The following is a 23,820-nucleotide window of genomic DNA, read 5'->3' as shown; positions in this document are numbered from 1 at the left end:
TTTTAGAGACTTAATGATGATGGAATAATTAAATAACTAGGATTATATTGATTGTAAATTAAACCCTCATAGAGTAATATGATAGACATATGAATGTGAAAATTCAAAAATATGGTCAAGAATATGTTACTTTGAATCTTATTATAAGAACAAATTTTTTATGATGAAATTCAAGGATAGACCCTTTTTCAGATCTATGATATGCTATCCTAACTTTTTAGGTAAGTTAATAGCTAAGAATAAATCATGTAAATGATGAACCAAAAATGTAAATTAGAGTAGGGAAAATTAAAATCATAATAATATGGTATTTTTTACTGGGAAAAAATGTATTTTTAAAGGAAAAGTTAAGATTTACTTTTATTAAGAAGAAACAATTAATGTTGTCAATTAATTTTATATATACATATATATAAAACCAAATTTATTTCAAAATTATCAATTAGTAATCTGAAAAGAAATTTATAATTACAATTTTTTTTATTAAATTTAAATAATATTAAATAATGTACATTGATAGTTTGAAAAAAAATTATAATTTTATTATTTTTTCTAGAAAATAATATTGGGAAAAACATAAATAATATGTAACAGCTTTGGTGAAAATTTCATGCAATAAAAGTTAATAAATGAAAAATAATAACCATGGTTGATGGGACACTTATTCCAAGTTAAATGTTGGGGAAGGCGTGTGGGTGTTCATTGGTTTATTATGGCTAAAGAAATTGGCAAAAGAAATGGCTAAACCTTTGGAAGGGCAAAATGACATTTTTGGTACAATTATTTATGAAAATAATGGAAATTAGGAGAAAAATAAGGTGAAAGGTCATAGGTTGCACGCCAGGAGGAAAATGAAGGAAAATAATGGAAAATGAAGAAAACAGAGGCCTCATTAATAAAGAGGCTTCTAAAGATCAATGGGTACCCTTTTGTCAATGTGTATTTAGAGCTCACTCATTATTCTCTCTCTCTCTCTCACTTTTGGATAGCTAGAGTTTTCTTAGAGCATTTTGGCATGGGAATAAGAAAGACAAAGAAGACAAGAGGAAGCAACGATCAAGCAGGGAAAGGCATGATCAAGCAGCGACAACAGGATTCTTTGTAGGTATCAATTTTCATATCTATTATCCTTTCTATATTTGGCATGCATGGTTTGAATGTGGTTCTTTTGTTGTTATGACATGGGTTTTGCCAGGTGTGACAATGTTTTCACCCTAGCCTTTCCATTTCTGGATAGCCATGGTGTGATGGGGTTCTCATGTTTAGGTTGAGCTCGATTGTTGGATGGATTCAAAGCTGAGTGAGGTGGATCTTTGAGATGATAGAACATATGGCCTAGTAACCCTTGAACCAGATTATGGGTTGCGTTAAAGCCGGATTTTGTGTTGACTCAAATGACCTAGGAATCCTTGTCGGTGAATGGCAAGATATACGATAAAGCCTAAAGGTGGTTTTCTCTCCATTGGGCCTAGTAATCTTGGGTTTGGGATATGCGGTAAAGTTTGGAGAGTGGGTCTCGGTTTAGGGCCTCGTGATCTAGAATTGGATTGTGGTAAAGCCCGAGAGACTAGGAGACAGGAAAATTCCTCGTGGTGTATGTGGAGAAATATGGTGGCATCCATGCTTGTTTGGGCAAGTGATCGAGGATCGATTACGGTAAAGCCCGGTTTCTATTAACCAAGGCGAGGTGGTTTAGCCTTAGTATGCCCTAGTTGGTTCTTTTAGTTTGAGTCTCATTCATGCTTGGAATATGTCATGGGGGTGAATCGCTGAAGAGAGATTTGGCTAAGCCATTCTATGGTCAGGTGGAACATAGAGGTCCCATCCTTGGTTTGGATTTTACGTCCTTAATGAAAGGTTATTTCTACATTTATTTTATAAGTATTGTATTGGTTTATATGTGAATCATATGGATGTGATTTCATTGGTATTTCTACTGCTATTGTGCTGGTTATATATGTGTTTTATGACAAAGACTGTACGGTTCGCATCATGTTTTTACTTGTAATTGGAAGAACAATGTATCTATATCCTAATGGATGATAATTCATCAAATTATATGAGGGAACAATGGTCCTTAGCGATTCTCGGATAAGTATGAGATCCCTATGCTTAATTCTATTGTTTACACCTGTAAATTAAATATTTGTGATATGTTTAACAAAATTCTTGTCATCGCTAATAGGGGTCTGGTTAAGGGCTTGTTCAAGTATTTACATTTGCATCATTGTTTCCTTGTTATATTGTTGAACTAAAGGTGACACTGAATTTTGGACAATGACCTGGGCTCTAGGCCTTAAAAAGTGGCTCAAATCTTGAAGGCGTTGGCACATAACTGGACAAATTGGTCCCTTGATGTTCGCTGACAGGCCTGTGAGAGCGCCCAGAGGTCCTTGGATGTTGGGATCCCTATAACATGAGAGCGACTAGGAGACAAGTGATCAAAAACTTCAATGGGACCCAAAGGCAAGCCCCCTAATGTGTTGGCATGGTTCATAGGGTCTTGTAGCTAATGTGGAATGTTTGTGTGATAGGTTTTTGTCGATTCTATTTCCTTAAGGTCACATAGGAGGTTAAATCCAATCATAGTAGCCTCTTGTTGCATGTTTACCCTAGTTGGTCGGTTGCTTGGGTAGTGGGAGGAGAGTGTTACAGAGTGGTATCAGAGCATGGTTCGCCCCTCAGACTAGATGGGCTATGTGTTGGTAATGCATGCATGTCAGTGACATGTGTCTCTTAAACTTGTATTCCATGTGCTTGTTGAATTTCCATAGTGTTGATCATGGTTGTAGTGATGTTGTCATGTAGAACTTGATGTTGTTATTGTGGAATTCATCGTCGTGAATGTATGATTTATTACATGTTGTTATATGTCGCTTACATGTATCATGTTGCATGTTTGGTTACATTCTCCTATGTTTGGTTACATTCTTGCATGCTTGGTTACAGGTATTATTCTTGTAGGTTTACATGTATTGTTTGCTTATGCTCGATTACATGCATCCATACATGTGTGTGGTTTCTTATGCATTGCTTATGCATGTTGATTTTTTCATTTGGTCATGTGTATAGTGGCATAATGGTTGTAGTTTTCATGCATGAGGTTAGGGTATGTGTAATTGATATGGTCATACATTGATGGATGGACTCTAGCTAAAATAATGGTTGCATGGTTATATGATTATATGTTATGTTTCTATATGTTTTATAATTATTTTATACATATATCACGTTGATTTGATGATCTTGCAGACAAGGTTTCATCCCTGAATTATGCTAAAGTACATTGGTTTATTGTGATTTGGTTTAGATGACATAGTATGTCTTGCAAGAAAGATATCAAATGACTAGCAAGATTGGATGGACTCTAGCTAAAATAATGGTTGCATGGTTATATGATTATATGTTATGTTTCTATATGTTTTATAATTATTTTATACATATATCACGTTGATTTGATGATCTTGCAGACAAGGTTTCATCCCTGAATTATGCTAAAGTACATTGGTTTATTGTGATTTGGTTTAGATGACATAGTATGTCTTGCAAGAAAGATATCAAATGACTAGCAAGATGGTACACTACAAAGAGACTGTACACTACAAAGACTTTCTCTATGAGTCAAATAAGCAACGTGGTGTTGGGCACTCTTCTGACTTGGCAGAAACATTGAGAACCCTAAAAGAAGAAATAAGGGGTTGTAAGGTAGATAATAACAAAATCATACATGCACAAGAGAAACAAGCAGAGATAAATGTAATACTTATTTAGAGTTCGTCATAATTGCAATGACAAGGGCCACTTCGGATCAACCATGGACAAGATGACGAAACTAATGGGACGTATGGAAGTAGGTCTCATGGTGGTCACAGGTCAGGTAGAGATGACACAAAGATGCTAGATTGTTGTTTACTGCGGATAGGAGAGGTGATGGATACAAATATTATTATAGTTCTGGTTATGATAGGCATCATGATCGTCATCGTTATCATCCTTACAAGAGGAGTGATAGGGGATATTTTCTAGATGATTTTAAAGAAAGTGAAGTCGCCTACTTTTTATGGAGATATGAAGAAGACGAAAGATGCAAAAGCTTGGATCCTTGGAATGAAGAAATTATTTGAGTTGCACAATTACACAGATAATATGAAGGCCAGAGTAGATATCTTCGACCTGGGAAGTAAAAAAGATATCTGGTGGGAAAATGTGAAGCGGGTCAGAGACACCAGGACAGATGATTTAAGTTGGCATGAATTCAAGAGGCTTTCCAGGAAGAAATCCTTGTCAGAAAGGTACTACGACAATAAGGCTAAACAATTCTATGAGCTAAAGATGGGATCAATGACAAATGAAGAGTACATGACCAAATTTTTGGAGCTAATGAGGTATGTACCATATCTTAAAGATGAGAAAGCTAAAGTTTACCGATTTTTCAGTGGTTTTCCATTAGAATTTAGAGATCGGATTAAGTATGAGAAGCCTCGATCACTTGATGAAGTTATTGGGAAAGTGAATCATTTCTATGAATAGTCAAAGCGTAAGAACGAATCTCAGCAAAGATGGAAGAGAAAAAACAAAGGTAAAAGTAAATGGTAGCCTAAAAGAACAAGGCCTCTGAATGAAAATGAGAAAGAAAATGTGGCACCACAAAAGAGGTTCAATGCAACTAGATAGGGACATGGGTCACAACAACAACACAAAGGCAATGGTACTAGTCGGTTAGAGTGTTGGACATGCGACAAAAAGCATATTAAGATAGATAGTCCATAGAATCAAAATTGTAGACCTCAAATATATAGTGCACAGGAGGCACATACTGTTAGGTATGTTGGTCAGAGCATTCCTCGTATTTATACAACATTGGATAGGAAACAGGCAGACCATCATGCATCTATCATTGAGATGGACAGTCAACTTTGTGATAAAGTTATTCTATTTTGATTGACCCTGGATCTAATTATAGCTATGTTAGTCCTGACTTGATGGATAAGTGTGGTTTGAATGAGGAATTGCATGCAAAATCTTGGTTAGTGCAGTTGACTACAGGTACAAAGAAACGAGTTCATCATTGGGTAAGAGCTTGTGCATTTCATTTGAATGGTATGCCTATTGCATCATATTTGAATGTATTACTGTTGGGATTGTACAGTAAGTTGTTGGGTATGGATTGGTTATATCTTCATAGAACCAAGGTGGATTGTTATGATAAATCTATTGAGTGTGTTGATGACAATGGGGAACCAAGAGTCTTGCAGGGTAAGAAGAAAGCCACATCAATTTGGATGGTGAAATCTATGCAAGCAAAATATAGTTGTAGGAAAGGGTGTAAGTTATTTATAATGCACATTTCTAGTGATAAGGGTAAGAAAGTTGAGCATGCAGATGTTTTGAGAAGGTACCTAGTTCTACCACAGTTCAAGGATGTATTTCCGGAGGACATTTCAGAGTTGCCACCTCACATGGAGGTAAACTTTTCTATTGAGTAAGTGTCAAGGGAAGCTCCAGCATCAAAAGAACCTTACAAGATTAACACACCTGAGTTGGTAGATTTGAAGGTACAATTGAAGGAAATGTTGGACAAGGGATACATTAGGCCAAGTATATCACAATGGGGTGCACCATTATTGTTTGTGAAGAAGAAAGATGGTACTCTTAGATTATGAATTGACTACAGGGAGTTGAAAAAAGTTACTAAGGATTGATGACTTGTTCAATCAGTTTAAGGGAGAAACAATGTTCTCAAAAATTGACTTGAGATCTAAATGTCATCAGGTACGCATCAAAGAGGATAATGTTTATAAGAAATCTTTCCAGATCAGGTATGAGCATTATGAGTTTCGGTTTGACTAGTGCTCCAACTACATTTATGTGCTTGATGAATAGTGTGTTGCGTCCATTTTTAGATAAGTTTGTTATTTTGTTCATTGATGAAATATCGGTATATTCTAAAAATTAAGAAGAGCATGCCAAGCATTTAGCAACAGTACTGAGTTTGTTGAGAGAGCATCAGTTGTATGCTAAGCTCAACAAGTGTAGTTTCCTTTAGACTAAGGTACATTACTTGTTGGCATTATGATGCATGTGTTGTGCTTGATAGCAACCCACTTGTAGCAAAACAACTCACTAATATATAACTAGATGAATCTACAAAAGAGATATCAGATGTGACAGAATGCATGGGATGCAGGGCAGCTCAAAGGAATCAGTGCAAATGTAATGAACAATGACAACTCATTAAGATGACAGTTCTAAGTATGGCAAGATAACTTTGCCATCAAGTCCAAAGGGGGAAATTATTGGCATTATGATACAGGTGTTGTCCTTGATGGCAACTTTACTAAGATGACAGATCACAGCTCAAGCTCACAGAATGAAGAAAAAGAGATATACGCAGGTTACCCTTGATAAAGTCACATATACATGCGGGATTGCCGATCAAAGGTCGTGTATGCGTATGCACGCACTTTCATGCAAGGAAAAGCACGTACATGTGGGAAAACTTATTTGTAGTCCATGGTATTTGGTCCTTGGTATTTGAACCGATGGTTTTGGACCATGGTATCTCGTCCAATGTATTGAACCCTGATATTGAGCTCCAAGTATTAGTTCTAAGTGGTTTTGGACCATGGTATTAAGTAAAGGCTTAAGACTATAAAAGGAGGAGAAGAGCATTAGGCAAATGCACCAAGCAACTCTCGAATATCTGATGAAGTATGAGATCCAGTATGCAGGTTATGGGTTCATGATGCCTTGCTTGATCTCAGTTAAGGAGGAATCTCAGCGGTTGATAGAGAACAAGATCTAAGGATAGATCAGAATTTAATGGCTTGGAATGAATCATCTCGATACAGTTTGATCTGCTTATTCTAAATCTCTACACTGATGCATGTAATGTTCTGTAAATATTATGATCTGGGTATAACTCAAGTTTGGAATAGCTGCAAATCATGAATGAGTATTTACAGATATATACGTTGGTTGACTATGATAAAAGCGCGTACATACGCAGGTTAGATACATCTAAATAGCATATAGCATATAACCTATGATATTTGAAGTTATAGGTGGTTCTGGGTGTTGATGAAAAGTTATGAGTTCTGGTGACTGTTTACTGGTGTCAGTGTTCTGCATATTCAAATTGATTGATTGTGTTTAGCTTCAGTGTTGATGGATGAGATCTAATAATGGATCAATATCATAATGACTTATCTTTATGTGATCTGATGGACTAGATCTGGTTGGTAACACACATATTATCCTTGTATATGTAATGATCTGGGTATGTTTGAAGTCAGGACGTGCAGCGAAGCTATAAATATCTGATGACATATACGTTGGTCCGCCTTGGTGAAGTTGCATATACACGCTGCTTAGGCTCTTCCAAGTAGCGTATGCACTCTAATGCATGATTTTTTATGATACAGTTAGATCTGAACATTGTTGCAGAGTTCTGTGTTCTGCTCTCTGTTCTGGTGACTGCAGTGTGTTGACAAGGTTTCAGTGTTTCAGTATTGGGTGATTCAGAGATTGATGATGCTAGTGTTGATTGATTGTGTGTTTCAATGATATAGATGGGTCCATTATGAAAATTGGATGAAACATGACCTTCAGATTATGGTGTTGTGCTTCAGGAGTATCTAGTCTGAAAATTTATGAAACGTGGTACCTGAAGGAAGAAAGAGAAGGTTGTAGCCTTCTGTAGATCGACACCTACGTACTAGTACATCAGCTAGTACAAGAGCAAAGGGGGTTGTAGCACCTTTCCAGTAGTAGCTGGAAAACGAATGAAGGTTGGAGCATTTTGTAGAAGGATCGGCTAGTACAAGAGCTAAGGGGGTTGTAGCTCCCTTCCACGAGAAGCTGGAGATCGAGAAGAAGTTGTAACCTTCTGCAGGTAAAAGCCTGCGTACTAGTATAAGGCTGCACCAGTACATAAATAGTATAAAAAAAAGTTTCTTATTAAAAGAAGATAGAGACGAATTGCAGCAGGTGGTTTTCACCCACATTGAGTTTCCACCTTACATCATGGTGTTCATGTGTGCTTCTCGTGTGTGATGATCTGTTTTGTTTTACTGCACCTGTTTACTGTTCATATGGTTAATAAAGTTCTGATGCACTAACTAAAGATCAACATTTAATGGATTAACTAAATCATAAGTTTATTGGATATAAGCTAGTTTCATTAGACTCAATTGCATGTACATGCAGGTTCCCTTAACTGAAATAGCGTATATGAATCTGAGTATGTAAATGAAAAAGTGTTTGATTTGATAATACTGATTAACCCCCCGCTCAATATTATTTCAAACAATTGGTATCAGAGCAGATCCTTTGGTAGAAGCTTGATCGCTTAAAGGAGATCCGTAGAACAATGGGAAGGAAACTAAAGAAGAAAGCGCCTCAGAAGAAGAAGACATCTCAAATGGAACTATGACAGTGGGAGAATTGATTGGGGAATATGTGGAAAAAACACTTCAAGTTCAAAATCACTTCAAAATGAGGATGAACAAGCAAAAGAACTATCAGGTATGAATTTGTTATCCTTTGGTAATACATTTCTCCATCCATTTGAAGATGATGAAAGTGATAGCAAAACAACTGAATTTGCTCTTATGGGTGAGAAAGAAAGATATCAAATAGAGGCAGAATTTAAAAGGCTCACAGACAAAATTAGAGATCAACAAGATCTATTGAACAAAAGGGAATGTATCTCCAAAGAAGAAGTTACCAATCTAAAAGCTCAACTAGAAGAAGGAAACAAGGTAAGGAAGCTATTCAATGAAAAGGAAGATCAATGTCAAAAGTTACAAGATGAAGTAACATTATTAAGAAATGAAGTAAATGAAAGGAGCACAACAATCAAGAAACTCGGAGAAAGATCCAATTACTATGCAAGTCTTGAAGCTATGGTCCTCTCGCTAAAAGAAGATCTTGAAGAATCAAATAAGCAGAATAAGGAACTACTCCAAGCTCTTGAAAAACAAGAAAACAAAGTTCTTGAATTAAAACATCAGTTGGAAGAAGGAAGAAAAGCTGAAGAAAACATGATAAAACAGTATCTTGAAAAGGAAGAGCAACATCAGGTTGAGGTAAATATTCTAAATGATAAATTAGAAGAAAAGGATAAGCTCTTGTGATTTCAAGATAGTACTAAGATCTTGGATGACATTCTTAGTAGTCAAAGGTCTCCTGCTATCAAAACTAGTCTTGGTTTTCATGAATCTGTTGAAGGTAAATCTAATTCACAAAATGAGGCAAGGAACTCTAATGAGAAATCTGAAATGCTCAAAGAAATGGAAGGACAACCCCATCAACAGCGAAGGAAAGAAATTGCTCAAAGACAAATTTTTGCTCCTAACTGTGGAAGTGATAGACATTTATTTCCACCGATGAATAATGTTGAATGTTATGTATGTCATAATCTTGGACATATTGCAGCGAAATGCAGAAGAAGAATGGTTCAAGACCATCACACAGAAAGATCATCACGTTCCAGGTACTTTAAGGGATATTGTTTTTCTTGCAATATGTTTGGTCACAAAGCTGTTGATTGCTACAGAAGGAATATGAAACATGTAAGATGTTATGCATGTAACAAGCTTGGACATATAACAAAGGAATGCAGGAACAAAGTACGAGCACCATATCAAAAGGAGAAAACATCATCACACCTGGAGATATGGAAGAAAGGAAGTACAGTCAGAAAAATGTGGCACAGCTCAATGTATAGACATAACAGACTCAGAGAAAGCTGAAAGTGTGAAACTTCAGTGTTCTAAATCTCATACGCAAGTTTCATGAATAGAAGTTGCATATATATGCGAGTTAGTCACTGCACAGTAGCATATATGTTAGTTTGAGGAAAAGCAGTAGGATAGGCTCAGGAAAAGGCTCTGATATGATTCAGTTCATTATTTGCTTTGTTTGATAATGGTTACAATCTGTTGATGATGTGTGGAAATGTCTTGATACCTGTAAGATGTTTAGAAGTGTTTTGATTCTAACTTGATGATGATGCCTTGATACTTCTCGCTGATATATGCATGATGAGATTTGACAATAAACAAGATGGCACAAGTTCACGAGGAGCATATGCTTTTAATAATGCATTGTTGGCATTATGGTTAGTAGTCCTTGTTGATGATGCTTATATGGCTAAATGATACATCTTGCTATGATATGGTTATGAGTTGTCCATGACAAAATCTCATATGATTCTTGGGGTTACATAGTTGGTGTTCAGATCAGATTTGTGGTTGATTCTCTGATGATGCATATATGGTGCTTACATGGTGATCTTCATAAGGATAAGGAGAAGTACAAAGCTTGAATACACAATTTCATTACTTGATGATGAGTCACTCATATGCTGCTGTCGACATATAATACAGTTATGATGCAGGATTCCTATAGTTCTTGGCACTCACATGGATGAGGATTATTGTTGTTGATGATATCAAGAAGTCTTGACAAAAGATCTTGAGCTCAAGATACATAGTGCTATATACAGTATGCTGGATACATGGATGATTACTCAAAGTTGCATTGTTGGAGACATGATGATGATGAGTTCTTACCTATATGATGATAGGTTGATACTTACATATGTTGATTGATGCAGATGTTCCCAAGTGATGATACTTGGATGATATATAATATCATTCAGAGCTTGATGCTGATAAGATGACTATGGTGTTTTTCACATATGATATAATTTGAATGATTTTGTATGTCATATGCAGAATTGTGTTCAAAATGATGAGTTGATATCTATATGCAGACATACCTTGTTATAGGTTGATGACTTATACACTAATGAACATATACAAGTTGCTGTTCTAGATGCTATTGACAGATGCTTATGGAACAGATCATACATTGTGTATGATAGTTGCTGATGACTATCATGGTCTTATTTAGATGTTTGGTCTCTGTTATAAATGTCATGTAAAAGTCATATCAAGACTCATGATGTAATAGTTTGTCTCTATCTATTGTAGTCATTTGATGAATCCCTTTTGGACATATGATGTAATTTGTACCCCTCTATGCATGGGAAGGATGATGTAATATTTCAGTCATGTATAAACAATTGGTATCTCTTGTATCCCCACTTGGTTGGGTGGATGAGTCAATGTTGGTATATCCCCACTTGATTGGGAGATGGATGTATGTATGAGTCTTTGGTGATAGGAAGGTCATTTATGATAGAGTCATGTTCTTCTTGTAAAACATCTTTTTGCAGACCTTTCTTACAGTCAGGGGGAGCATGAACAGCACACTTCAGTAGAGCAGAGATTTCAACATGTACTCCCCAGACCTTGCTTACAGTCAAGGGGAGCATGAACAACACACTTCAACAGAGCAGAGATTTCAGCATGTACTCAGAGGGAGCATGGATAGATTGATACACCTTGGCATATACAAAGGGGGAGCTCAATCAGAGATTTCAGCAGGTACTCAGGGGGAGTATGGACAACGGAATGTATATCAAGGAAGAGAATATCTTGGTCCGCCCTTTGCAATTGATGTCAAAGAGGGACAGTGACTTGGTATGGTTATTGCCATCAAGTCCAAAGGGGGAGATTGTTGGCATTATGATACATGGGGTGTACTTGATGGCAACCCAATTGTAGCAGAACAACTCACTAATATATAACTAGATGAATCTACAGAAGAGATATCAGATGTGACAGAATACATGGGATGCAGGGCAGCTCAAAGGAGTCAGTTCAGATGTAATAAACAATGACAACTCATTAAGATGACAATCTCAGTATGGCAAGATAACTTTGCCATCAAGTCCAAAGGGGGAGATTGTTAGCATTATGATACAGGTGTTGTCCTTGATGACAACTTACTAAGATGACAGATCACAGCTCAGGCTCACAGAATGAAGAAAAAGAGATATACGTAGGTTACCCTTGATAAAGTCGTGTATACACGCGGGATTGCCGATCAAAAGTCGCGTATGCGTATTCACACATTTTCATGCAAGGAAAAGCAGTTACATGTGGGAACACTTATTTTTAGTCCATGGTATTTGGTCCTTGGTATTTGAACCTATGCTTTTGGACCATGGTATCTTGTCCAATGTATTGAACCTAGGTATTGCGCCCCAAGTATTAGTTTTAAGTGGTTTTGGACCATGGTATTGATTAAAGGCCTAAGACTATAAAAGGAGGAGAATATCATTAGGCAAAGGCACCAAGTAAGTCTCGAATATCTGATGAAGTATGAGATCCAGTATGCAGGTTATGGGTTCATGATGCCTTGCTTGATCTGAGCTAAGGAGGAACCTCAGCAGTTGATGGAGAACAAGATCTAAGGATAGAACGAGATTTAATGGCTGGGAATGAATCATCTCTATACGATTTGATCTGCTTATTCTAGATCTATATACTGACGCATGTAATGTTTTGTAAATATTATGATCTGGGTATAACTCAAGTTTGGAATAGCTGCAAATCATGAATGAATATTTACAGATGTATACGCTGGTTGACTATGATAAAAGCGCGTACATACGCAGGTTAGATACATCTAAATAGCGTATAGCATATAACCTATGATATTTGAAGTTATAGGTGGTTCTGGTTGTTGATGAAAAGTTTTGAGTTTTGGTGACTGTTTACTGGTGCCAGTATTCTGCACATTCAAATTGATTGACTGTGTTTAGCTTCAGTGTTGATGGATGAGATCTAATAATGGATCATGATCATAATGACTTATCTTTATGTGATCTGATGGATTAGATCTAGTTGGTAACATACGTATTATCCTTGTATATGTAATGATCTGGGTATGTCTAAAGTGAGGAAGTGCAACGAAGTTATAAATATTTGATAACATATACACTGGTTCGCCTTGGTGAAGTTGCGTATTCACGCTGCTTAGGCTCTTCCAAGTAACGTATGCACTCTGATGCATGATTTTTGATGATACAGTTAGATCTGAACATTATTGCAGAGTTCTGTGTTTTGCTCTCTGTTCTGGTGACTGCAGTTTGTTGACAAGGTTTCAGTGTTTCAATATTAGGTGATTCAGAGATAGATGATGCTAATGTTGATTTATTATGTGCTTCAATGGTATTGATGGGTCCATTATGATAATTGGATGAAACATGGCCTTCAGATTATGGTGTTGTGCTTCAGGAGTATCCAGTTTGAAAATTTATGAAACGTGGTACCTGAAGGAAGAAAGAGAAGGTTGTAGCCTTCTGTAAGTCGGCACCTACGTACTAGTACATCAACTAGTACAAGAGCAAAGGGGGTTGTAGTTCCCTTCCAGTAGTAGCTGAAAAACGAGTGAAGGTTGGACCATTTTGAAGAAGGATCGGCTAGTACAAGAGCTAAGGGGGTTGTAGCTCCATTCCAGGAGAAGCTGGAAAACGAGAGGAGGTTGTAACCTTCTGCAGGTAAAAGCTTGCATACTGGTATAAAGCTACACCAGTACAGAAATAGTGTAAAAAGAAGTTTCTTATTAAAAGAAGATAGAAACGAATTGCAGCAGGTGGTTTTCACCCACATTGGGTTTCCACCTTACATCATGGTGTTCATGTGTGCTTATTGTGTGTGATGATCTGTTCTATTTTACTGCACCTGTTTACTGTTCATATGGTTAATAAAGTTCTAATGCACTAACTAAAGATCAACATTTAATGGATTAACTGAAACATAAGTTCACTGGATATATGCTAGTTGCATTAGACATAGTTGCGTGTACACGCAGGTTCCCTTAACTGAAGTAGCGTATATGAAACTGAGTATGGAAATGAAAAAGTGTTTGATTTGATAATATTGATTCACTGACCCCCCCCCCCCCCCCCCTCCCCCTCTCAGTATTATTTCCAACATTACTTGGTGCATGTTGTTTCCAAGGAGGAAATTGTAGTAGATCCAAAGAAGATAAGGGCCATCATGGAGTGAGAAGCTCCTAAAAATGTGGATGAGGTGATATCTTTCATGGGTTTAGCATGTTATTACAAGAGGTTCATCAAGAACTTCTCACATATTTCTTATCTTATCACATCATTGCAAAGGAAAGGTAAGAATTTTGAATGGACAGAGGAGTGTGAGACTAGTTTTGAGTAGCTTAAATGGTTGTTAACAAATGCATTGTGTTATAGATTGCAGATATGGATAAACAATTTGTAGTGTGAACAAGTGCTTGCAAAAGAGGACTTGGTGGAGTCCTTATGCAGGATGGACAAGTGGTATGTTATGAGTCATGAAACTAAACAAGCACTAGAAGAACTACCCTACACATGATCTTGAGTTAGCAATGATCATACATGCATTGAATATGTGGAGGAAATATCTTCTTGGCAAGAAGTTTGTACTGATGAGTGATCATATATGGTTGAGTTATTTGTTTGACCAGCCGAATCTAAACGCCCAGCAAGCTAGATGGTTGGCCACGATCAGTGAGTTTGATTTCGAGATCAGGTACATCAAAGGAAATGAGAACAAGGTGGTAGATGATCTTAGAAGATGGATATTGGTTAATCACTTAGCAACTATGAGCTCCTATGGGACAGACTTATAGGTTAAGATCTTGTAGGCAAGTCAGCATGATGTCAGATATATGGATATTGTGCACAGGTTACGTAGAATACAGGCACATGTATAGGTAGTAGCACAGGTACAAGTACAGGTACAGGTGGTGGTATAGGCATAGGTGCACAGGATGTGGACTACTTCCTTACAGATGGATTGGTTCGATTTAGATACAAGGTATATGTGCGGGATAACCAAGATCTCAAGAAGGTGGTCCTGAGAGAGTTTCATGTGAAACTTTATTCAGATCACTGAAGTTATTAAAATACACTAAAAGCAATGAAGAGATTTTATTATTGACCGAACTTGAAGAGGGATGTAGCAGAGTTTGTGGCTAGGTGTTTTTATTTCCAACATGTGAAGACAAAGTGTAAGCACCTAGGTGGACTTCTATAGCCAATTGTGATTCCAAAGTGGAAATGGGAAGTCATTTCCATGGACTTCATCACATGTTTGTTTAGCACAGCGAGACAACATGATTCCATCATGATTATTATGAATAGGTTGACAAAGGTTGGACATTTTATTCGAGTGAAGTCTACATTCTCACTAGCAATGTAGCACGAGTATTCATCAGAGATGTCGTCAGGTTGCTTGGTGTTCCGAAAAATATGATGTCAGATAGGGAAGCAAAGTTCACTTCTAAGTTTTGGAAGGAGTTATTTGCAGGTTTGGACATAGAGTTGTCCTTCAGTACAGCTTATCATCCACATATAGATGGAAAGACAGAGAGGGTCAATAAAATATTTAAGGACATGTTGAGGATGTATGTGATGCATCAACAACGAAAGTTGATTTTGCATACAACAATGGTTATCAAGAGTCATTGAGGATGAGTCCTTTCAAGGTATTGTATGAATAGAGTTGTAACACTCCCATCAGCTAGATTGATCCAGTTAACAAGGTACTTATTGGACCAAATATGTTGGTAGACATGGAAAAGGAAATGCAAGTGATCAAGAAGAATATAAAGGTAGCACAGAATAGGCAAAATAGATATGCAAATCAGAACATCTTGTTCAAGGAGTTCTAAGTTGGCGAACAGATGTACTTGCACATCAAACTGAAAAAGAGCTCCTTATAGATTCGATCATGTGCCAAGATGACACCACGATTTTGTGGACCCTTCAGTATTGTTGAGAGGATTGGGCCAATTTCCATTGACTTCCATTGCCTCCTATAGTGAAAGTCCATGATTTTTTCCATGTGTCATTACTTAAGAAGTATGTTAAAGATGTTGATCATGTGATTGGCTGGTCTGTATGGCAGGTGGAACCAAATGGAAAATTCCAGCAAAAGCCTTAGTGTATATTGCAAAAATAGGTGTTCATGCTTCGTAACCAAGCAATCGAGAAATTTAAAGTGCAGTGGAAGAACGTTGGGCTCAATGAAGCTACATGGCACATGGATGATTAGATGCGGGCTATGTATCATTACTTGTTTGTCAGTCGAGGCAAAGTACTTTTGGCATGGTGTTTTAGTATTGTATGTTTGGTGATTTTAGTATATGTATGTATGTGTATGGATATAAATATCGTTGTGAGCTATGTTATAAAGCTCCAATAAGAAGTATGAGTTTCATGTCATTATGTTGTCATGTTGGTTTGCTTTTCAGCAGGGTGGTCATTGTAAATACTGCATCGAGCTATGTTATAAAGCTCCATGGGCAATATGTTTTCTTTTCAGCGGTTTTGGTGAGGTATAGGTGTGGTTTAACACTAAAGACGATGTCCCCCAAAGGGGAGGGTTCTGTAAAAACCTTGGTAAAAATTCCATGTAATAAAATTTAATAAAGGCAAAATAACCACAGTTAATGGGACACTTATTCCAAGTTGAATGTTGGGCAAGACATCCTAGTGTGGGTGTTCATTAGTTTATTACGGCTACGGAAATTGGAAAATGAAATGGCTAAGACTTTGGAAGACAAAATGGTATTTTTGGTACAATTATTTATGAAAATAATGGAAATTAAGAGAAAAGTAAGGCGAAAGGTCACAAGTTGCATGTCACGACAAAAATAAAGGAAAATAATGGAAAATAAAGAAAATAGAGGCCTCATTACTAAAAAAGCTTTTGAAGATCCATTGGTAACCCTTTGTTAGTTTAGTTTTGCATTTTTCTCTCTCTCTCTTGGACACTTAAAGTTTTCTTGGAGCATTTTGGCATTGGATCAAGAAACGCAAAGGCGGCAAGAGGAAGTAAGGATCGAGCAGGGAAAGGCAGATTCAAAAATCTAAAACAAGATTATTTTAAGTAAGATTATTTTAAGTATCGATTTTCATGTGTATTTTCCTTACTATATTTTTCATGCATGGTATTGCACGTGGTGCTTTTGTTATTATGGCGTAGGTTTTTCCAAGTGTGAGAGTATTTTCATCCTAGCCTTGCCATTTCCAAATAGCCATGTTGTGATGGGGTTCTAATGTTTTGGTTGAGCTAGAGTGCCGAATGGATTCGAAGCTGAGTGAGGTGGATCTCCAAAATGATAGAACACATGGCCTAGTAACTTCTGAACAAAAATGTGGGTTGCAGTAAAGACATATTTTGTGTTTCCTTAGATGGCCTAGGAATCCTTGTCGGTGAATGGCGAGATATATTGTAAATCCTAGAGGTGGGTTTCTCTCCGTTGGGCCTAATAATTATGGGTTTGGGATATGCAGTAAATCCTAGAGTGGATCTCATTTTAAGGCTTAGTGATCCAGGTTTGGATTGCAGTAAAGCCTAAGAGACTAAGAGATAGGAAAATTCCTCAAGGTGTAGGTGGAGAAATCTTGTGGCATCCATGATTTTTTGGCCTAGTGATCGGGTGGAGATCATGGTAAAGCTATTATGACATGTTTATTATGTTGGCCTAGTGATCCGGAATGGATTACAGTAAAGCATGATTTCTATTGATGAGGGTGAGGTGGTTTAGCCTCGATATGCCCTCGTTGGTTATTTTTGTTTGAATCCCACATTCATGCTTGGAATATGGCATGGGGGTGAATGACCATTCTATGGTCGAGTGGAATGTGGAAGTCCCATCTCGGGTTTGGATTTTGCATCATTAACGGAAGGTTATTTCTACTTGTATTTCTATGAGTATTATACTGGTTTATATGTGGATCATATGATTTCCATTTCGTTGGTATTTCTATTGCTATTGTGTTGGTTATATATTTGATGACATAGTCTATGTATGTCTCTCATCATGTTTTTACTTGTAATTGGAAGAACAATGTATCTATGTCCTAATGGATGATAGTGCAACAAATGATACGAGGGAACAATGGTCCTTAACGATTCTCAGATAAGTATGAGATCCCTATGCTTAATTATGTTGTTCACACCTGTAGATTACATATTTTTGATGTGTTTGATGAAATTTTTGGCAATGCTAGTAGCGGTCTAGTTAAGGGATTGTTCAAGTATTTACATTTGCATCATAGTTTCCTTGTTATATTATTGATCTAAACTTAACACTAAATTCTAGGCAAGCACTCAACTAGACAAATTGGTCTCTAGATGTTGGCTAGCAAGCCTGTAAGAGCATGGAGAGGTCCTTGGACATTGGCATGCCTATAGCATGAGAGCGACTAGGAGACAACTGATCAAAAATTTCACTGGGACCCAAGGGCAAGGTGCCTTAAGTGTTGGCATGGTTCTTAAGGGTCCCGTAATGGATGTTGAAGGTCTATGTTTTAGGTTTCCGTCAATTCCTTTTCCTTGAGGTCACATAGAAGGTCAAATCCAACCGTAGGAGCCTCTCGTCGCATGTTTACCCCGGTTAGTCGGTTACTTGAGTAGATGTGGGTGGAGTGCATTACATAATATATCTTAATAGTTTGAAAAGAACATTACAATTGTAATATTTGTATAACTTTTATAAATACGAAAAAAAATTATGACACAATAATAAAACAAAAACCATATATTAAAACTATGTAATTGTTTTATGATCCAATTTTTTTTACAAATTTTATTAATAAAAATATTTTCAATTTTATATATATGAATTTACTCTCATCTATTTATTTATAACCAAAACTCAACAAAAACCATATATTAAAACTATGTAATTGTTTTATGATCCAATTTTTTTTACAAATTTTATTAATAAAAACATTTTCAATTATATATATGAATTTACTCTCATCTATTTGTTTATAACCAAAACTCTTTTACAAACTCTATCCATCAAATAGTAATTAATAAAAGATTTATCTAAAAATAAATAAAATACATAGATGAATTCACCCTTATGAATAATAAAATATTTATGAAAAAATAAATAAAATATATTTCATTCTATTCTGTAGGATAAAATAAAATATAGTTATTCCTAAGACACTTGATGTACAAATTATTCTATTCTGTAGGATAAAGGCAATCAGGATCGAAACTTTTAGCATATTTCAGAGTCAAAGTATTTGAAAAAAAACCATTAAATTTTCAATTTGCAACTTCACATGTAATTTTTAATTAAATTCCAAATGTTATAACGACCGTGATCAATATTGCTACACAACTTTTATTTGTCTCAGTAACTTGATTCGTTGAGAACTTGCTCGCCCTCAACGAATCAGCGCCTAATTTACCTCTACGCATTACAATATGTCATTCCTCCAGAGGAATATGGCTTTGAAGGACCCTATCTCACGACACAAGTGGACGTATCCTTTTTACATGTACAACGTGTCATTAGTACAGAGGCATATATAAAATGGTTTTAAAGGATTCTATTTGAGAAGACCAGTGTCATTAATATTCATTGGATAACAGGATTTGCTTCATATTAATATATGTCCAATAAAAATGGGCAGGATGCGGCACGAGAAGGCAGACTCTGTAAATTAATTTATCCTACGCGCCCACATTCATATATCTGTTGAGACGATATGTTTCAATGATCAAATATGTTATTGGTTCAACCTATACTTTATAAAATAGTTTGTTTGGCATGCGCAGATTCAGATATATGTCAGAGGATATGCTCCAATAATCAGATCTGTTATGGGTTCAACTTATGTTTTGAATTACAGTTTAATATTTCTATTATTTTTGCAGCTTAATTTTAATTTGCTTCTAAGCTTGGTACCATCATCCATGACCGAACTGTACAAATGGATATTTGCGTTGTTATATTAAAAAAATGACCACTCTTTTGAATGAAAAACAGCTAACCGATCCATTGTGAATTGGTAACTACTTCAATGTCTACAAACCCTACAAATGTCTGACTGTTTGTTAATCAAACCTACAAAACTCTATTGTTAGCTTAATAGAGTATGTGGTTATTGGTTGGAGAACGACCACAACAACAAAAACAAAATGGGAAAAACATAAAAGACAGTACCTGATATTGTAAGTAGAACTGAGAAAACCCAATATAAATAAATACTCCATGGCATCATTAAAAATGTCTGAAATTAATTGGAATGAAGCAAAAGAATTAAGATAATTGTGTGCCAAATGACACAGATCCCATATGCAAGGCTCTTTGGTATGACCCACCAATTAATACAAAGGATATGCGAGAAAACGAGATGTTCTATCACACACAAATTGTGAACTTACAGATCGCCGCTGTTTCAGGTCCTGCCGACGGCTCTGTTGCCGGGGAATCGCAGGAAATTGCACGGATTCCAACCAACGTATTTCGAATATGCAATCGACTGAAAACTTGCAGAACCGTTCGTCCAGGAGTTTGCAGGTGCGCTGGAGGCCACGCTACTGAAATCAAAAGAGAGGGTTGCCAAATGGAAACAAAGGTCAAAAATCGAATCACCGAAAACAGGGGAATCTGACTGGTAAAAACGAAGGTTACAATCTGATCTCTATGGGCAGAAATAAAACTTACAATCAGCAAAACAAGAAATCCATGGAGATCCAGAGATGGCAAACAATAACATGATCCAAAAAAGGAAATATGAGTTTCTGATTTCGAAAAGGGCATACCTTGTTTACAGAACGAAAGCTCTAGACGCACAAAAGAGGGTCTACACAGCGCTAAGAAGGTAAACCACAACAGAAGATGTGTATGGGTTCACAGTTTTCAGCAAACCCACAAAATGCACAAATAAGTATATATATATATTAAATCAATATGCTTAGAAGGCCCTAGAATTATAAACCACAGTAAATGAGAGCAGGTGGAGGACGAAAGAGCGGACGAAGAATACAAACTCAGCTCGTGGGGTTTGTAAAGCTCTTGCTGCACCTATTTGATAGAAGCTACAATGAATATAAAGCAAAGCACAGCTGACCAAACGAATTAAATGAGAGCAGGTGGGGGACGGAGAAGACAAGCTCAGCTCCTGGGGTTTGTAAAGATCTTGCTGCACCTATTTGATAGAAGCTACAATGAATATAAAGCAAAGCACAGCTGCGCAGACGAAGGAGGAAAGTGGCTGGCAGTAGGGTTGGAAACATTCAGGAAAGTGGTGGCTGGAGGGTTGGAAACATTCAGGAAAGCGGTGGCTGGTAGTACGGCTGGAAACTGAAGACCAAATATTACATCAAATTTGACGGTTCTTTTGACAATTTTATTAATTATTTTGTACAGATTATAATGAATATAAAGGCAATCACAGATGAGGAAGGTGGATGGTTATAGCGCTGGAAATTTGAAAACTAAATAATATATCAAATTTGACGATGATGAAAATTTTATCGATTATGTTAAAGAAAGAAAGCAAGAGAATGATGATTGTTGGAATGAAATTTTGATTATATTTAATAAAGAATTATTTAATTTAAATTTAAATTTGGATGGTTAAATGGAATTTGGATTATATTTAATAAAAATTATATGATTTAAATTTAAAATTTGATTTGCTATATGTTTGAAAAGAGAATAAAATAATTACAATTATGAAAAATTTAAAACCACATAAACATGATAACCAAATATTTAAGTTATTGGTCGTAGATTTTAATAGCTTCAAGTGAGGTTTATAAACATTCATTAGTATTAACTTTTATTTAAATAAATAGTTTAATAGTGAACTTGTTGTCACTATCCCAGATTTAAGGTTGTGTAGTGTCTATGTCAGATTTTGTCTTATAATTTTGTGTTTCTTTATTTAATTAAGAATTAAAACATTTTAATTTTTTTTTTAGATTTGAGAAAAATGCACTGGGTGGTAACATGGACAAGATAATGGAAAACATTATATGCTTGGTAAAATTGAATGCTATAAAAGTTTTAGCATAGGAATCAAGGGAACCAGGTTAAAACTATGTTTGTGGTTATTAATGTTATAAAAGTTTTATACTAAGAAGCCAGGGAACCATGTTAGAACTATGTTTGCGGTTATTGATGAGAAAGAATGATGAAAGAACCTTAGCAATTAAGTGATGAATAAATTTGTATAGATGAAAAAAGAAAGCAGATTAAAAAGAGGAGAATTAGATATTTTATTTTTGCTAATAGAAAAGACTTCAGATTTATATGAAAACTAAATAATTATTACATTAATACAAAAAAAGATTACTGCCTAAAAAATGATATATAAAAATCTAATGATAAAAAACTACCCATCAAATTCCCCGTACCGCAAGTGTGCAAGGAACACGTTTGCCATCAAATTCCACTACGCTAAAAGCCCTGGGAAGGAGTACGACGCAAGGTCTGCAACGTCTTGCGTGGTCTTTACGCCATTGAATATATAAAGAAAAAAATACAAAACATTGTACGTTTCATTTCGCCATCATTGAATGGCCAAATAGTCTTTTGTACGTAGTCATTAAAGGGCCAGATACTCTAAGATTTGCTCAATCTTCTGTACATAGTCTTTCTTTATATTTTAGAATTGTAGTTTCCTTCCATCCATCATGGTTGAGAATACAACAAAATTCATTTGTACCTTTCCTTCCCTGTTCATCAATGGCCGGGTGGCGGGCCCAATCATTTTACATATTATTTTTGATTGAAGAGCTAAAAGGATAAGAATAATTTGATTTTTAAATTATAAATAAATAAAAATTAAAGATTTAATATTATAATTTAATAAATAATAATAAGATATTTTAAAGGAAAGAAAATATATATATATATTTTTTATTTAATTTGATAGGAAGGTCTATTTTTTTATCATGTCATTACATGAATCATATTTAATGGTTCCAAAAAGGTTTACTAAAAATTTTATGTGAATTTTACCTAAAAACTTCCAATATTCATAATATAGATCGCATAAGCCGACTTAGATAAGATAATTATTTTTTATTATTAATTAATTAAAAAATTGAAACCATTATTTCTATAATGTTGTAAAAAGAATTCTAAATAAATGAAATATGATGTGCATTTTATGTGTTTATTTTGGAATAGGGTTTTTACAATTTTAATTTAATTATCAATGATAATTAATTGGATGGTAGAGATTTAAACTCCATATGATATTTTAGAATATTTTTAGTAATATATACAAATGAAAAGTTAAAATTTATCCCCAAAATAATTAGGTCATTTTTGTAGTTTGATTAGATTGATTAATTTTAAAAATGACATATGAAGTGAGTTATAGAATATTCTTAATAGTACACACAAATCAAAGTTTGAGATTTATTCCAAAATAGTTATGTACAAATTTTCCCCATTTAATTAAAATAATTAATTAAAACAAAAATTTCATTGTGAGTTATAATTTTATGGGCATGTGGTATTGGCACGAAGTCTATTTAGAGATACATATTAAGAGTCTTCATAATAAAATGGAGATGAAGTTTCAAAATATCTAGTTTTTATGAATAGCCATAATAAAATGAGAGTGAATTTCCACATAAAATGTATCATAAAATAAATATTTTCATAAATATTTTGAATTTGTGCTTATCAATATTTACCAATAATTATACTAATTTTAATAGATTTTTAACTAACCAAAACTATACCTAAAAATAGTCATCAAATTCAATAATGATGATGATGATGATAATGATGGTTAACGTCCACTGAGACCAAACTTTAGTCTATCGAACCTAAAGAAACGAATTATTTTGTTTGATTTAAGATTTTATTCCTATGCTCAAAAAGCTTGGAGAGAAGCCTCTCGAGCTCACTGTAATTTTGACAACGTAAAAGGCTAGAAAGGTCAGTATTGCAACAAAGATTTTGAAACTGAGATCTAATGTGGTTGTACGCGGGGCATTCTAAGAGAAAGTGATTTTCATCTTCGATGTTCGTATTCTCACAGAGATGGCAAAACCTTTCCATCCATGGTGTTTTAGGAACTTCCCAATGACCTGTTTCACTATGGAGCTCATGAGAGTTCATTCT

General features: G+C 35.4%; 1 protein-coding gene across 3 annotated transcripts in view; it reads right to left on the bottom strand.

Annotated features, from left to right (window-relative positions):
* Nucleotides 1-21,080, bottom strand: part of LOC149244035 (uncharacterized) — a 46,656-nt gene extending 25,576 nt beyond the window's left edge. Inside the window, exons 1-3 of one of the 3 annotated variants that reach the window (XM_089374724.1) lie at nt 20,724-21,080; nt 20,496-20,546; nt 20,115-20,270 (exon numbers count right to left, since the gene is read on the bottom strand). The gene's annotated coding sequence lies outside the window, so the exon portion shown is untranslated. The other 2 variants (XM_089374723.1, XM_089374725.1) reach the window with 2 other exon arrangements.
* Between the last annotated feature and the right edge of the window lie 2,740 nt (nt 21,081-23,820).

The sequence above is a fragment of the Pinus tabuliformis genome, chromosome 8, assembly GCF_031772625.1.
Source record: "Pinus tabuliformis cultivar Carrire ecotype Pingquan chromosome 8, CPIR1, whole genome shotgun sequence".
Taxonomy (NCBI): domain Eukaryota; kingdom Viridiplantae; phylum Streptophyta; class Pinopsida; order Pinales; family Pinaceae; genus Pinus; species Pinus tabuliformis.
This window is presented reverse-complemented; position numbering and strand designations above follow the sequence as displayed.